The following is a 17,008-nucleotide window of genomic DNA, read 5'->3' on the forward strand; positions in this document are numbered from 1 at the left end:
GTCAGGTAGTCAGCGAGCCAAGCCAGTTCAGATCCTCTGATTCGATAACATTCTAATTTCCGCAAAAGGACTTTTCGATTAATAGTTTCAAATGCCCGATTGAAGTAAGTCCACAAAAACAACTAGTATACAATTCCTTTCGTCGCTTGACGCTTGTTAATTCAGTGTTACTGCTACGATCTATAGTGCTAAGATTCATTATTAAAAACTTAACATTAAGCAACAAATATTTTCATTTTTGCAAAACGCTAACCATGCTAATTTGTTTCGTTTCAGGTAAATGATAATATCTTTTACTCGTCGCACCACACGGAAATGAATCAATACCTGATGCAATTAGAGATAATTTTCGTTGCCGCAGTCGTATAGTAGTATTTACATCAAGTGGATTCGTACTTAAGCATTGTTAATCGTATAAAAATGACAATTTCATCAAAACTTTCAAATTTCATCCTTCATTAAGAAATTCGAATAAGTACGTCGCTTTGTGAAGCTATGGTAAAATCACTAAATTCTAAACAGATTGTGGCTTTTAGCACTATTTAACAGGATTGATTGACGCTGTCGGAAAGTCGTTCACTTCAGTTACTTCACACAAACAATATTTTTATTGACAATGTGATCGAAAATTTAAGTTTATTAACAAATGATTTGTTTCTTTAAATTTTGGAGCTTAAAAGACCGACTAGCAGGCTGACAACGGTTAGACAACGTCAGATTTTTTTAACGCTAAATGCCACACACTAACGCTAACGCTAAGAGTCAAACCACATCGAAATTTTCTGTCGTGAAGTGACAGTTTTAACATTGACATTTTTGACGTTGTCATTTTTGAAATCTGAAAAATTTCGTCATAACCTCAATTGAAAACGTGAACTGGACACAAAACTTGTCTTAAAACAATTAATTTTGAATAATATTACAGTGTTATCGTATCCTTATTGTAATATTTACGATAATACTGTAATGTTATTCAAAATTAATTATTTTAAGACAAGTTTTGTGTTCAGTTCACGTTTTAAATTGGGGTTATGACGAAATTTTGCAGATTTCAAAAATGACAACGTCAAAAATGTCAATGTCAATGGTATCGTTAGAAAGGTATGACCTCTAACTATAAGATAAAAATTAACTTCGATCAAAATATGTCCACTCACCGAACTTTTGTGACAAAACGATTTCAGAAGGGTGTATGAAATTTCATGAAATGAAAAATTTTGTATGGGGAAGGAGCTGGTCCGATTTTACTGAATGTTGTTCTGAGCTTCCAAAAGGTCCCTGAATCGACACCCGTTCTTAGTTTTTGGGTGCATTTCGGAAAAACTTCTTTTTTGTTGAGGAGGGGTGTGAAGTCTCATTTGAAGGAAAATTACGAATCAACAAACAGATGCAACTCGAGCAATTTTTTATTAAGCACTTAAAATTACCGAAAAAATGAACAGGCATTGACTTCTTTACTTTGGCATCCCGTAATGAATCACATTTGCACCATATTTAATTAATAATTATTATTATTGCGAATGATTTTAAACAAAATTCCAAAATAGTGGTACACGATTTGGAAAATACAAAACTGACAACTATCAAAATTTTCAACGCCTACATGTGTTAGTGAAAAGCTCTACGTAAAATTGTACGAAATGTGAATCTTATACAAACTGATGTCGGGACCACATTTTATCGTACGAAATACCTCTCTAGGTATAATTACTCTAAGATCAGGACGAATGTAGGTTTAGGAAAATTTGAATTGATCCGATTCAGAGGTATTTTTTTATTTTTTATGATTGAATTCTTTCGTTCGTTCTTACAATTTTCCTCTTGAGCTCGTTTCCGCTGTGAATGATAAAGTCTGTTCATCATGCAACAGTTGAGTTTATTCAGGTAAAATTTGTTTGCAAATGTTAAGATATAATTAGAAAAAGTTAAAAAGACCAGCACTTGAGCTGTTGCAAGCATTTAGTTGTTACTGATGCTTCTGCATGTTGACATCCAACTAAATATTCTTCTAAATTCGTAGCCTCGCTATCGAAATAATCACCGACCTGACTTCCGTATATGTAGGTATGGCAATTTGTAAAAATCATTGCCACTTTGTAAAATTTTGCAACTTTTTGTTTACAAACTTTCATTTTTTTTTTGAAATCGACGAAAGGAAAAATTTGAAGTATCTTAGCAAAACCCCATTCAACAGACACCCGTAAGGAACTCATTTTGGTGTTCACTTTTTTTGTCTTTGGGTCAGATTTCCTTTAAACGGCGTGATTAGAAACTTGCTCAACGGATATCCCAAGTCACCATACACGTGTGGAGGATCCGCATACCCATTAAAGCGAGAATTCAACAAGTGAATAAGATCGCTTGTTGCCAAAAGGTAGCCGTCGTGTTTTCTTCCACCAACTGCTCCGAACAAATTGAAAACGATTCCGTTCGGCAAAATACACCAACACATTCATACGACGATCGACCGAAATTTATGGTGCTCACTTGCACTAATACACATTTCGTATTTACCTTCAGCGCTCTAGATTTAAAATTAAGTATGGTTTCCACTCAACAAAAAGTAAACAAAGCAAGAATTGAAAAAAAATCAATTTTGTCTCTCACACGGAGTAATTTTTGGGAGGTGGAAATCAAGCATTAACCCAACAAACTAATTTCTCTTGAATTACTTTTTATCATAGAGATGCTAAGATGACGACTGGGTTGTCGTTTCGACGAATAGAGGGAATATGTCGAATGGTTTTTTTTGAGAGAGAGAGAGAGAATTCAATACATTTTCTCTCGACAAAATTCAAAATCATTCGACACACTCGCTCTATCCGTCCAAACAACCCAGTCGTCATCTTAGCATCTCTCTACTTTTTATAAATAGATAGATCTTTTGCTTCACTGTTGAATATATGAAATACCAATCTTTCTTATGCCATTGGAACAAATCAACTGAAATACAAAGAAAAAACAGAGTCGAGTATGGCTACTGTCAAGTAGCCTTTCTAATGACACCCCACACGACCATATGTACGTTTCGCGTACCTCGAGAAATTTCTGTAAGAAAAGTGTAAGTTTTCAGTCTTTTTTTTGGTTGAAAACTTCAACTGTGCATATCTCAGTGTGGATGAATTTTAAACCCCATAAGACCTTATTTGTCCCGGAAGAACATGCAATTACCTTTCTAATGACACCCCCCACGACCTTGTACGGCTCGTGTAACTAGAGAAATTTTTGTAAGAAAAGTGCAAGTCTACGGTTTTTGATTACCTTACACTAGCCACACAAGCTTCGAAGAAATTTTTTGAAAGTGGTTCTGGCTACTGGGGTCGAATACCTTACTGGGCGTCCGATTTCGGTCTTCTGTTTTTCAGAAGAATACCTCAGAAATAGAAAACTTTATTCAATTGAAAAGTGAAATCAAGCAGTTACACTACATTATACTTGCTACTACCAATAATAAAACTCTGATATTCTTCAATCATAGAGGAAGAAAAAGCTTCAATAAATTTCAAACAACATTTTAAAAAACAAAAGGAGAATTTAAAATGAAACTGTCAAACATTTTTCTTTTTCAGTTTGCAATCCATTCGATCGTAAAAAATAGTTATTAAGTTAAACATAAAACTTGAGTCACGTCCTTTTGAATACATTATAAAGAGAGTTACTTTTTGTTATTTTATTTTTTTTCTTCTTTCTGTTAAATATTTATGCTGAATGAAGATCTCGAACGAGTATATTTTTATGGAAGAGTGTGTTATCGAGGGATAATGTTCGTTAGGTGGTAACTATACATACGATTGCACGAAAAGAATAAATATTTATTTAAAGAGATTTTCCATGACACAAAAGCGCATAAAATTTTATTGGAAAATATTGGAAATGCACTGAGTTTTTAAAACTGAAAATTTTGTTTAATGTTTATAGCAAAGATTAATTTCAATAGTCGTTCAATTTTATACGTTTGCCGAAAATGGTATCAGCATGGGTATAAGCATGGTCATATGAGAAAATAAATTTCCGTTCAACAAGATTTTCGTATAAACTTTAATAATATGCAACAAATCCTAATTACAATTTGCTGTCAAATGTAATTCAAACTTTATGTGTACAAGGTCGAATGAGAGTCGTTCAGACAGTGGTTGTATGTTGGAAATTAAAAATCGATTTCACTTCTTCACTCTTCGAAAACGAATAGTAGTCGTCGTAACGATGGTTCTTCTTCTTCTTCTTTTTCAGCCTGTTTCTACCCACTGCTGGATGTAGGCCTCTCCAACTTCTTTCCATTTCGTACGATCCATTGCCATTTGCTGCCAGTTTGTACCTGCCATATTCTTAATTCCGGTTGTCCATCTCTCTGGTGGTCTACCTATAGCTCGTCTTTTATATGGTCTCCAGTTCATGATCTTTTTGGTCCAACGTTCGTATGTCCTTCTTGCAATATGTCCCGCCCAGCTCCATTTCAGAGATGCTATTCTTTCCCTGACATCAACGACCCTGGTTTGTTGTCGAATCCATTGATTCGTCATTCTGTCTCTGAGTGTTATTCCAAGCATATTCCGTTCCATTGCTCTTTGTGTCACTCTTAATTTATCTTCGGATGCTTTCCGCTCCATAAGTGAGCACTGGAAGGAGACAAGTGTCAGTCTATTATTCATTTTGCTTTTGAAAATTTGTCTGAGTCTTCCGAACACTGCCCATGCATGACCAATCCTACGTCTTATTTCTGCAGTTTGGTTGTCCAGACCTAACTTCAGTTTATGTCCTAGATATACGTAGCTGTCGACTCGTTCAATGACAGTGTCACCAATTTTGATTTCTCTATCGTCCCCGATGTTGGTCATGACTTTTGTTTTCGATAAGTTCATCTTGAGGCCAACTTTGCTTGCCTCTTCACTCAACGGTTGTAGCATAAGCTGAGCCTGACCTAGATTCGCTGCTATCGGTACAATGTCATCAGCGAATCAGAGATTGCTCAGGTACTCTCCATTTATCTTTATTCCCATTTTACTCCAGTTTAACTTCCTAAAAACACTCTGCAGAATCGCCGTGAATAATTTCGGTGAAATAGTGTCACCCTGCCTTACAACTCGGCCGATTCTGAATTTCTCCGTGCTCTTATGAAGTTTTATACATGAAGTAGCATTTTTGTACACATATCGAATTGTGTTGGAGTACCTTGAGTCTACTCTACATTCGTCTAATGCGTCCAATATCGACCATGTTTCCACTGAATCGAAAGCTTTTTCGAAGTCTATGAATAACAAGACTATGTCGATGTTGTATTCACGACACTTCTCAATAAGCGTTCTCATCACCTGCAAATGGTCGTTTGTGCTGAAACCAGATCTGAAAGCAGCTTGTTCAACAGGTTGGTAGAAGAAGGATGGTTACATCCGATTAAGTTTGAGAGCACATTTAATTTATGTATACAAGTATGTAGCTGAGCTACTGTCTTCATTAATTTACAATAGTTCTAGCCGCGTTCTACCATTTATCTGCAGATCTTATTTTGGTAATTTTACCGGTACGCAAATCGTTATCACACTATTGGTGTTTTGATGAGCATCTAAAACGAATCAAACGAATTATTAATGGCTCCGGTAAGACAAATGTCATAATAACGAATCAATAAGGCCGTTGTCACGGTATTTCCATTGTTTCATCTGTAAGGCAATCGAACACATGCATATAATTGTTGTGTTGGTATACGATATTTTGCCTCACAAATGAAAATTACCTCTCTCAATACACTTTCCCTAGTAGGGAAATCCAGAATCTTCAGTTGCTAAATTAGAATTGAAAGCTTTTTTCTTAGAAAAAAAAGGATGGTTACACGCACTTTGAGTTTGGCTGCCGTTTTTTTTATAAAATAAAACGGAAGGACAAAATGTCTAATAACATCAGAACGTCCTGCAAACCACTTGTCGATAATCGATCTTAAGGGTCCATTCCACTCAACAAAAAGTACTCCGTGAGAGAGCAAACTGTCAAATAAACAAAGAAAAAATTGAAAAAATTCAATTTTGTCTCTCACACGGAATACTTTTTTGGTAAGAGGAAACTAAGCATTGATTAATCATATCTCGACCGGAGAATTACGTAGAATGCTGCACCAATGCATGTAGTCGTTGACATTTTTGTGATAGTTGTCCTTTAGCATATTCAAAATCCAGTACAAGGAATGTAGTTTTGGTTTTAAAATTCTGGACAATTTTTAGCTAATTTTCTCTAAAACTATGGTGCAACAAAAGTGTTTGTCAAAGTGAGAGCTAGTATAAGATAACGAGTCTGAATTTTCAAGTGTTTTTAATGAATTATGTCGAAAGTGAGCGTTTTCGAAAATATTTATATTAATCCATTGCAATCAATCATCGTTCTCGGAGCGATTTATAATGAAGTTTCCACCTATAAACTCATGCTAATAAATTCAATGTTTTTTTTTTAATTTAAAAGATGTGTATTGGAAGCAAATTTAAATTCTCCGCGCTTCTTTGCCCACCAAATTTGCGTTTTGCGTTTTTCATGTCGGGGACACAATTTTTACGTAATTTTGTTCGTAATTTCCAGTCTAGATATAGTCTACAAGTCTAATGCTCAAAACAAACGAGGCATTGAAAACGTGTTTTGGTCCTAGTTTTCTTAGACAGATGCTGCAGTCGCGATTTTGAATAGAAAAAGTTCCAACCTCATTTGACAGTTTCGAAAATTTCGTCATGAAAAATAGGATCAAACACGTTTTCAATGCCTCGTTTGTTTTGAGCATAAGCAATCGATGATAAAATTTGCAAATTATCGATGCAATATAAATTAAATGTCTCATAGATATGTGAACTTTAAATCGATCCTTCAATAAAAACATTAATTTGGTTGGTTCAAACATCTGAATTGTTTTCAGGTGATGATCATTTTGAAACACACTCAATGATTAACTTTGTACCAAAAAAGTTGATGATTTCAAAGCTCATCTTGACGCAACTGATTTAAAAAATATTCAAACTCAATCCCATTACATTTTCATGGATTCAAATGCACTCAAAATTTGTGAACCAAAATGAGCATGAGACAAGAAACTCTACCGAATCACATACATTTTTCACCATATTACTCCATCTAAACTTTTAATTTTAATTAAAATGTAAGTATTTTTAGTACCCTCGGTATAAACAGAAAGGTATACATCCATTTTGTGTTAGAAAATATCAAACAAAAGTTGGTATTGCTTACGCATCGCATAGTGAAAAGTGCCACCTTATTTATAATGAAACTCTTTACAGCTTCATGCAATTTGAATCTTAAAGGTATATGAGTACAACTGTTGCATATTTTATATTTAGAGAACGTCATAATTACATTTTCTTTTTGTTTTATTTCAGCTTTGATCAGGGCCTTATTATGTAGACTTAAATTTACACAAAATTTGTAAAAATTCGCGACATTCTCAAAAGGTTACAAATTCCACACAGCATTTTTTTTGACTTTTCGTCAATTTAATTCTACATATTTAGGCCCTGGCTCTAACAGCGACCAGCACTGATACCAAAAAAAATATTTTATTTCATTTCAAATATGCTAATTAGTCTGATATTAGGAATGTATTATTAACACATTATTCTAATTTGAATAGTAATCGACAGAGCACACTTTCAATTAAATGTGCGGTTTAATTTGCTACGGAAACTAACGTGAACGTGCTAATCATTCTAGGCATATGACGTTGATAAAATAGACCAGAATTTTTTGTTATCTAATATTTGAACTACCAAAAAAGTGATCTCAATACTTACATATTGTCTAATAATTATTACAATAATTACAGCGATAAACTCTCTAAATGACCGTCTGTTTCGAAATCTCTTATTTCTCCAACTTCTCTCATTTCTTCATAACGAATATATAGAGAAGTAAGAGAAATAAGAAATTTAGAAAAAGACGGTCATTTAGAGAGTTTTTTGCTGCACAATAATCATTACAAAAATTTGGAAAACGAAAAGATGTTTGTCGGCTGCGCCTCGAACCATTTACCATATCTCGAATATAAAATACCCTTTACAGTTCTTGTGATATAAATAACTATTATTATACAGACAGACGGTCTACTAATAATACATTACTGTACCAGAGAAGTAATTTGATATCTCAGATGAGTAAAAGTATCCGAGGGTTTCAGCCCGAGCAAGACATAGATGTACTGATAAGGCGTGATGAGGCGCCAAAATCTGCATCGTCCTTGTCTATTCTTAATGCATACGGTAATACGTTTCATTTTTTACGTTGAAATAAAAAATGGTTCAATATTGGTCGGAACAAAGCAATACAACAGCTTAGTAATTTAATATTACCAGACCAGCAATACAACAATTAGAAATCAATCAAAACGTGTAAAGTATGGTGTTTTACTTTACGAGCGAGGGAAAGGGTCTTCACTAGTGAGGGAATGGCCACATTACTTCACTAGTGAAGTAAAAATGTTATTATATTGCATTTCGATGTATATATCGACATTAAACACCGAACATTATTTCTCTCAATTATTCCATTGATATGACGTCATTATTAATTACCTAGAATTCATAAGAGCTTGTACAATAATTGTATTTCATTCACTCATGTTAACTTTTGTCGCTCAGTTAATACTGTCAAAGTTAACTATGAGGTTAGATTCACCACGGCCGATTTTGTCCGTGAAGAATTAACTTGTCAGTGAAACTTGACATTTCTGATGTAAAAAAGTTTTCGATTTTCGTATTGATGAAAAATAATTATTTTTGAGTGATGACATTGTGTTTTAGTAGTGAAAAACAATTAATTAAATTTTGTTTATACTCCAACGGCAGTTGTCAAATTTCACTTTCATTAACTCGGCGCGTTCACTGGGCAACGAAAAAAAATGAATTTCTGTACGCGTCCTAAGCCTACAATATTGGTCGTTTCCGCCAATACAATAAAAGAATATATGATACCATGTCTACTCTCATTTCTAAGCATCTTGTCAACGCACTTCAATCAAAAGTGCTATTAATGACAGCTGCCAAATAGAGCTGCCAAGTTTCAGTACCCTATTTAAAGTGCCACTTTTGCTTGAAGTGCGTTGATCTTGCTCGTAAAGTTAGTTAGTTATTTTCACAACCACTGTCACCCTAATATAAAAGACAGTACGCTGAGCTGAGCAGTCGCTTATTGTAAGGAAACAAAATCAATTTTGTTAGTTAAATATCCTCAATTATTATGAATCAAGAATATATAGGGCAAGCTGTATGCTGTAATTTCATCATGTATTATAAACAAGTTTTGTTCGTATGTTTCATGAAAATGGCAAAAGCTTGTTATCTCCATTGGTGGTTTCTGTTCAAACTTAATAGAAAATTAATCCGATTTTCATTTATTCCATATTTCCATGACAATATTCGATTCGATTTATTTATGTGTGTATGTAATAAGATTCATAATTCTTTAAAGGTCAAGTATCGTGTATTACTAGATTTCACACGTGTTGGTAATTTATTGCGAACAATCAGAGATTACTTTTTTGTTCCAGCACATATATTTGCACACGTATATTTTCGTTGATTGGAAACTGTCTACCACCACTTATAAAGTATTTTTGACGCGTAGAACATTTTGAAATTATAGAGCGAAGTCGGGGGTTCTCCACTAGTATCTTATAACATCTTATTCGTGGCTAAAAAGTCAAAGAATGTTTTCAGTTTCTTGTAGACTCAATATATTAAAACAGTGGTTGTCTCTTTCAAATTATTGTTTTCTCTCGCTTGGAACGGTTCATTATTGAATTTTAATTTTAAGACACCGTTTAAGTCTATTTGTCGAACCTTATCGATCGCTCATTTGTGTCGTAGCTGTTCTACATATAAATAACTGGTATGAAATATGCTCTGACGCATAAATTAACGATAAACATCAACTGCTGGCAAACGTAGTGCAACTGATTTGGAATAATTTACACAGCTACCTTACTTCCCGCTTATTTATTTTTCACTCAATTTAACGATAATTACAGTATTTTCTTGAAAACAATTTAACTACAGGATTGGATTGACGTTAGATCAATGGTTTTATAACTCTTAATGTAAAAACCAATTAATCAAAGTCGTATTGTTTAAAAAATAGTAGAGAAAAATCCTTGCGAAACAAATTATTGATTATATAACATGCGATCGATATTGGATGTTTTTGAACGGAAGTGTAGGAACATAGGATATTACGTGAAAAAAGTATTTTACACTCGCCTCACCATGAAAACACTCAATATCACGCGCCAAAAATTATCGGAAACCACACTTTTTTAGTTCTCTCTCAGCAGACCTTGTAAACAGGTCTAGGGATGTGAGCAATATTTTACTTAATAGTGGCATTTCCTGTGGTTATTTACGTTATTCGCTAAAGAGAGAAATTTGATTTTAAATAAAAACGACGGCGGAGCTTACTCTTCGTATTATAATGAACATCAAACGATCGACTCGTTCGGCTTTGTATCGCGTATTTTCGGTTTCGTTTTTAATCGTATTCTTCTTCTATACATTTGAGTTTAACCTTGAACGAAGTGTACAAATGCGATAGAAATGCTTTGCATTTGTTTTTGTTGTTTGTGTATTTCATGTTGTGGCAAGTGTAAACTTTTTGTGCATCACAGGATTGAAACCACGAAATTACAGTATTGGAGTCACCTAGAAAATTTACATTTAGCACTTTTATTTCAGTATTTCCATCGGCGCCAAAAAGACGGCATAGTTTATAATTTTGTTGTTCCTTTATAATATACATAGGGTTGATGGAATTAGATATCTAAGTTTTAAGTTAAATAAAAAAAGTTACAATTTTTAGCGTTTACCAATTTCGTAACATTATTATTTGAATACATAATTTTTCCGTTCAAGCAACGCACTTCGAGCATGAGTCGTAATCTAGGTAGGGTGCGGAAACTTGACAGTCTGTCACGTAAAACACTGTAAAAAAACCATTTCATACAAAATTGTATTCTATTGACAGATGTCGACTATGATCGCTTTTGCTTGAAGTGCGTTGCGTTCAAGTCATTCTTTGTACCTCACACGCTTCTGAAGATTAGAAACGTTTTTGTATTAATTTGTTTCAACCGAAAATTCTGACATTAAAATATTCTTACTCCAACGAGACAGCATTCTTTTAGCAAAATATGTCCACATAGTGAAATAGACGATAATTACATTCACAGATGTGAGCGTTATTTGCCATATATATAATTTCGTAGTCGCGAATTTCATTGAAATTACTGACTGTATAATGTACAACACACCGTGATGACAACTTTCAGAAAGCCATAACGAATTGAATTTAAGTGGACATAGCCCGTTTGTGCTGTGTACAATATTTTTTTACGTCTGTATTAATGTCGATGATAGCAATATTTTGTTCGTGTTTTTCGTATTTTCTTTTCATTTCAACAATAAATTTAATCACCTGGCTCAATTCGCGCTAGTATTAAATGTAATGTAATTACATGTTAATATTCACACAACTCAGCATCATTCTACACATGTAAATAGTCATTCCTTACTTTTCATTGCAGAATGAATGAATATGTAGAATGAATGGGTGTGTGTTAATATTTCAACTCGTGAAAAACATCGAAAGTTAGCGATGGACAATGTACACTTGGCGATTTATGACGTATACCTCGTAACAACATTAAGAAGAAGGTCGTTACCTATTACACCCGGGCAATACATACATCAAAAAAATGGTTTTATTAACTGATGGCTGGTACATACGAAAGATTGAATTCGTTGTTGCCAGAAAAAGCTCTATGTAGTATATATATGCTTGCAAAGAGACGCGAGACGCCAATACCACCTTTTTCAAAATAATGAAAACACATTAAAGCGACACACAACGATACGACCATGAATATAACACTACCCGAACATACTGTATAAGTAACGAAAAAATATTGTTGATAAATGATGTGCTTTTAGCACATAATTCATAAGAAAAGAATCATTTCTTTGGATTCATTTACTAATAATTTGTATTGTTACACACACCTTATTTATATTCTTACTTTTTGTTGTTGTTTTATTATAATGCGAAATAAAATAACAACATTTTGTAACAGAGAGTGATTCAGGTATACATTTAACAGATGAAATACGATTATTATGTTCAAAAATAGCAATACGTCTGGTGTAACAAAAGATGTATAAGCTTTTGTTACACTCTATGTGCTTTTTGGAAATGATTTAAATTCGAAAATTACTCTCTGCAATTAAACCTCTGAAAATACCGTTTCTTCCTGTCCTTCCACACTGTAAGTGTTTTAGGACCACAAAATCAATAAAAAAATTGAATTTTTGTAATTACAAATACCTTAGCTCTAGAGTCTAGACCTTTTCTTTTATTCAATGGATCTCAATACATCGGCTTGGCAAAACCAGTAAATATTTTTTAGTCAACAGAAGTGTTGCCAATCCAACTAATTTTAGTTATTTACATAGGGATAAAAGTTTGAAAAGTAGAGTTTTCGTGTGAATTTTGTTGATCCGAGGCGAAGCCGATGTCAATTAAACACACGAAATCTAGACTTTTTATTTTTATCCCGAGTTATGTAATGGATTTTATCACATCGTTCAATATCAAAATTACTAAACTAGAAGAATAATTCAAAAATTACTCTTCAGGTCTTCAGGTAACACAGCGACCTAGTTGAATGACTTTGCTTCATAAAAGATGTTTGTTGGTAGCCATGAATATCAATGATGGGTATCGCTGTAAAGCTAAGACCTTAGGCTAAACTAACTATATTTTTGTGATCAAGCAAGTCACCAGTAGTGTCCAAACAGTTTTCAAAGCTTCCCGGAAATCCAAAAAAAAAACGAAAAATCGATAAAATTAAACATTTTTCCATCGAAATATTTTCTTGTTATGTTATTCTTATTCGTGGTGCCGCGCTGTACAAAAACCACTAAAAACATTTCATGTCCACGAGAGGTCGAATAAATTTTTTTTGAAGCTCACCGTGCCAGTGAAAATTCGTATTTACCTATACAAAACAGTTGGAAGGATTCCTACAACCATTATTTCCCGAGGAGTTGTGGGTTCGTCAGCAGGCTAAAGGTAAATTCTCGTGAAACGTATATTATAAGATGCAACGAGTTGTAATATAAAAAATGTAAGAAAACTGTTGTAATGAGATTTATTCAGCAGGCAACTATTCATAACTTGGGTCCAGTGATGAAATAACCACGTTCTTGTAACACCACTTGTAACACAACATATACCATTCCCTCCGTAATACAGCTTGAATGTTCTTTATGTCTTAAGAATACCGATTTCATAACCAGACGGTAATTTTTTCTTCATAACTGACGAAAATTGCATGATTGAAAGTGATATTAAAGTTATGCAAAAAGTTAGAATGATCACGATCTGTGGCCTAGACCTTTAATACATATAATGGTTATGAATAGAATATCACTATATTTAGCAGAATTCTTTGAAGAATGTTTTTTTGCCGATGACGATGATGATACGATGGCAGTACCCTTTTCAAAACACTGATCACAAAAAAAAATCTTTTAAAAAAACATTTTTTATTCACCTTCGATGATAATAATAATCCAAAGAATGAATAAGAAACACAAGATAATAACGCTGCCGTTTGTAAAAAAAATGTGTTTCGAGATGCGTTTATCGAATGCCGTCGGCGCAAAAATACCGCTATTTTCTAATGAAGTACAGAATTTATATGTTACCAAATACGTATTATTAATGCATATTTTTGAGTTGATGTATGAAGATTCAAGCGTTTCTAAAATACTGTTCAGACTGCCGATACCTTACAATTCCTTCGACTTACAATTATAAGAACATTTTCAAACAACAAAGATACGTTTCATGACATTGTCAAGTGCAGTGCAAAATTACACAATCAAATTTAACAAGAATAGACCGGCTGAAGCCTGGTGAGGTATTTTTTCTTTATCTTTTTCAATTTCTGTGAACTATCAGCTTGGTATTCATTCAACTACCACTTTGTTTGGTATTCAACTACCAAATTTTCGAATTATAAATAGGCATGCTAGCCGACTAATTTTGATCAGTCGTTTTGCAGCTCTCAAACAGTAAACATCTCTACAACCTCCGTATCAGCTTGGTAGACAATTATTAAATATTCGATTTATAAACAGACCAGCAGGCCGAAAATTTTCATCAGTCGGTGCGCATCTCTCGAACAGTTAACATCTTCGCTGATAACTATTTTGGTAGTCCAACTACCAAAAACTACCAAATATTCAAATGACAATGTCTGCTGTGAGCGATCGGTTATCAGATAACAAATAATAATGATTCGTGTGGTGTTAATTTGCTCATAGTAGCACTGCAATTCTAAGTGTCACGTATTTGGCTGTAATCGCCATAATTATGATTTGTGACACAGACACATGGACGGACGGACGGATAGATGAAGTGTCCACAATAGGTTTTTTTTAAAGAAAAAAGACCTAAACGTTTCGTTGGTGTTGATGATTGTTGTATGACTTTTTCCATAGTTGTTTATTGTATTTCTGGACATTTTTGCGTTTAATTCGACACTATTTTAACTTAAACTTGTAATTTGTACATTAAGGAATTGCCAGGAGGTCGTACAGACAGTTTCGTTTCCAGAAAGTAGCTAATTTTTTTTTTTTTTAAACCGACAGCACCATAAACCTGGACACTACACAGCTGTCACTATAGTTATGCTCTTCAAAATTCTCTTAAAAATTAGCTCCAACGAAATCTTAAAATGATGAGAGTTATGCACTAACCATCACAAAAGGACATTTCCCAAATAAAAATTTTCGGTTCATGCATATTTCTCCTCAAATCGATCCCAGATTTTCGAGATTAAGATGATTTGAGATGACTGTTGGAAATTTACATGAAAAATAATATTTTCACTTCTCCAAGCTAGTGAATGCAACCGGTAATCAAAAACCGGTAATGGCTATTACCGTTTACCGGTAAATAAAATTTTGTTAACCGGTTTTATCTCAGGACATAATGCTTAGTTTCCTCTTACCAAAAAAGTACTCCATGTGAGAGACAAAATTGAATTTTTTCAAATTTTCATTTGTTTACTTGACAGTTTGCTCTCTTACGGCTCTCTCACGGAGTACTTTTTGTTGAGTGGAATGGACACTTAAATATCGAATAGATTGTGGATTTGAGCACTATTTCACAGGAATCTCAATGATTGACGCTGTCGGCAAGTCGGTCACTTCTGTCACTTCATCGAACAATATTTTCATGGACAATGTGATCGAAAATTTAATTTCCTAACAAATGACTTTGATTTTTAAATTTCGTATCTCAAAAGACCGACTCGAAGGCAGTTCCATCGCTGATTTTTGCGGTAGTGACGATAACAATTTCCACAATCTATTGTTATTTTGACATTTTTGATGTGACATTACGAGTTTGTGAAGAAACTCGGAAATTGAGTCGCTCAAGTTTTCATCGTAAGAACGCATCTTAACGAGAGAGACGAAGTTCAACCAATATAAATCCTTCACGGTGCTCTCTTACCGCAAACATTTTTATACGGAAACCAGTTTTAACTTGTAGATTTAAGAAAAATCTTCACCGTAAAATTTAAGTAAAAAAGCTTGAGGTACATTTAAAGAGCTGATGAACATTTTCAAGTAAAATTTTATGAACAAAATCATTTTTTAGGTTCAAATTGAACGTACGTTTGTCATGAAGCTGATTAAACTTTAGACACAGCTGCTAATATTTTGAGTTTTTTCATAAAATTGAACTTAATTGGCCGTTTTGTATGCAATATAGATTACCGGTAATTTACCGGTAAATTTTCTCGAAAATTTCGGTAATATCGTTTACCGGTATTTAAAAAAGAGATGGTAATTGCATTCACTACCAAGCATCTCAGTACCATTAGTGACCATTGGGAAGATCTAAAAAACAATGTCAAAATTTGCGAATTTTCTTTTGCTATTGTCCTCAAGAATTGCTACCAGTAGAGCAGTTCACTAGTAAACAATTGGATAATTTTCAATTTGGATACACATCTGAAAAAGATTAAAATTGTGCAGTGTGATAAATCAAAATATAAAGAGAAATGTCAGACTTCAGACAATCACAAGATCTTTTGAACTGAAATGATAGCAAAAGCGTAACTTGATTTTAGACTTTAACGAAAATAAATATGCAAAGTAGAAGATACATAAAATGTGTAACTTTTAACCTGTTTTCTGTTTTGATTTTCAAAATAATCAAATCGATAATTTAAAGCCTATTCATTAATACTTTTTTTTATTAAAATGATAAATGTTTCGTAACTATTGATTCTATCATAACTATCTAATTTTATGTGACATCTATTAAATTTTTATGCTGTTCAATTTATTATGGAAATAACATTTTGCTCATTGTAAAAATGAAACACCACCCAACAGATATCTGTGATTCTCTATTTGGCAATAAATCTTTTAAAAGTTTACAAGAAACATAACAAAATTATTTTTCATCTATACATACAATTGTTAAAATTATTGCGCGAATCGGATATAAAACCGACTGAGTACCCAAACGATCAGAAGTGGTAAAAAATTAAATTAAATTGAAAAAAAATATTGAACCATAATTCGTAATTTATTTAATAAAACCAATACTCTATCAGAGAGAGAGAGAGAGATAGAGTGAAGTCCTTTTTTGTGTTGAAAATATTTGTCACCATTCCGGTGTGCGCGAAAGTGAATATATTTTAGCACCGTACGAAGTACAATGGGCTCATAGGATTACGATGCCGTGTGTAATTGATGGAATTCGAAGCAGACGGTAAGGGCAAAGTGTTTGCCTATGTTCATAGATGACGAATACGAATTAAAAATTTTGTCCGTCTGTCTATCTGTCACGTCGATATCTTGAGTAAATCAAATCCGATTTCAAAAAAAATCCCCTGAAAGATAGTCGAAATTGTGATGCTAAGTTCGAAGATGGACATATTCGGGTCGTCCCT

At 33.5% G+C, this 17,008-nt stretch overlaps 1 protein-coding gene and 1 long non-coding RNA gene across 2 annotated transcripts in view; one reads left to right on the forward strand and one right to left on the reverse strand.

The window, feature by feature from the left end:
* The window catches only part of LOC119071459 (putative uncharacterized protein DDB_G0271606), a 212,140-nt gene that overhangs the window by 23,815 nt on the left and 171,317 nt on the right, over positions 1–17,008 (forward strand). The gene's annotated exons all lie outside the window — the stretch shown is intronic.
* LOC119071472 lies at positions 1,096–15,400 on the reverse strand. Its single transcript, XR_005086667.1, has 3 exons — positions 15,391–15,400; positions 8,017–8,021; positions 1,096–1,353 (listed from the first exon to the last, which is right to left on the reverse strand). It is a non-coding gene; the product is annotated as an uncharacterized LOC119071472 (long non-coding RNA).

This window comes from Bradysia coprophila, assembly GCF_014529535.1.
Source record: "Bradysia coprophila strain Holo2 chromosome IV unlocalized genomic scaffold, BU_Bcop_v1 contig_5, whole genome shotgun sequence".
NCBI classification, from domain to species: Eukaryota; Metazoa; Arthropoda; class Insecta; order Diptera; family Sciaridae; genus Bradysia; species Bradysia coprophila.